We start from the raw sequence: 1,170 nt of genomic DNA on the forward strand, positions 1-1,170 counted from the left end.
ACTATAGTATATGTTGCTGAGTTGGAAATATTCATGCTCCTCATCCCACCTCTATAGGTTTTTTTTGAAAGCCTATTGTATGCTCTAGTTGTGTGATTGCTGCTTTGATTGCTTCATATTTAACATAAATATCAAGTAAGGGGGAAAAAACGGATGTGGAAGGATAAGGCAGTAAACTGATGATTTTTAGTAATAGCTTTTTTCAAAGCCTTTCTTCATTAACATCAGAGTAGATTTGTCCCCTTGGGCATGAAATGCAACAGTATTCCCCTAAAAACCCTAATGCTCTATTTTAAACAATTTTCACATTACTTATTCTTCCAGTCTATTCCCTTAGCATGCAGCAGGATTCAAAACCTGAATTACCACGCAGTTTTGAACTGAACTGCCAAAGCTATGGGAAGATACTCTCATCCCTGGATGAATATTGCAGTCTGTCTTATATGTGGCATTTATTCAACATTTAACACTGGCAGCCAGTACTGCTTCTGTCACAGGTTTTTGTTCCTTTTCCAAACAACAGTGCACCCTCCTGTTCTCTAGGAAAGGAGCAGCTGGGAAGCTGGACTTGGGTTGGAGCATTGCAGGAAAGTGCCAACCAGTCATTCACGATCCATGCCTGAAAAGAGGCATGGGACTTTATTCTAAGCACACACTAAGGAAGTTATTAATGATTTAGACTACAGATAGTTATACGCTAACATAAACAAGCCCTAAATGAGACATCCAGACCATGGGATGGCATTCTCACCACATAACTTTACCTAAATGAAGTGCCTGAATTATGAGCCTAGTCTTTCTAGGCTGTATATAGTTAATGAAGATAGAGTCTCCTATAGGCAGCACTTCAAAGCACTTGACTGGTTTTTACGTTGGTTCTGAATTACCTGATGGAGTACCAGTATTTTTATTGACTATATGAGTTTTGGGGGATCAACCGCCTACCTTTGGAGCCCCAGTTAAGTTTCTAAAGTTAAGTAATATAAATGTCTCTTGAGATGTCTACATCCCCAGCAGTCAGGACAACAAAGCTGCGGTCATTTTGTCCTTTCCTTTGTCTATGGCCAAAATGGTATAGAAAGGGAAACTGTATCAGCAAAGTCCACTTAAAGACTGGATCTTTGAGTGTCTGTGGTAGCTTGTAACATTTCCTAAATATTTAGGAAATTA

The sequence above is a fragment of the Nipponia nippon genome, unplaced genomic scaffold, assembly GCF_047370975.1.
Source record: "Nipponia nippon isolate SJK-2023a ecotype South Korea unplaced genomic scaffold, ASM4737097v1 scaffold_22, whole genome shotgun sequence".
NCBI classification, from domain to species: Eukaryota; Metazoa; Chordata; class Aves; order Pelecaniformes; family Threskiornithidae; genus Nipponia; species Nipponia nippon.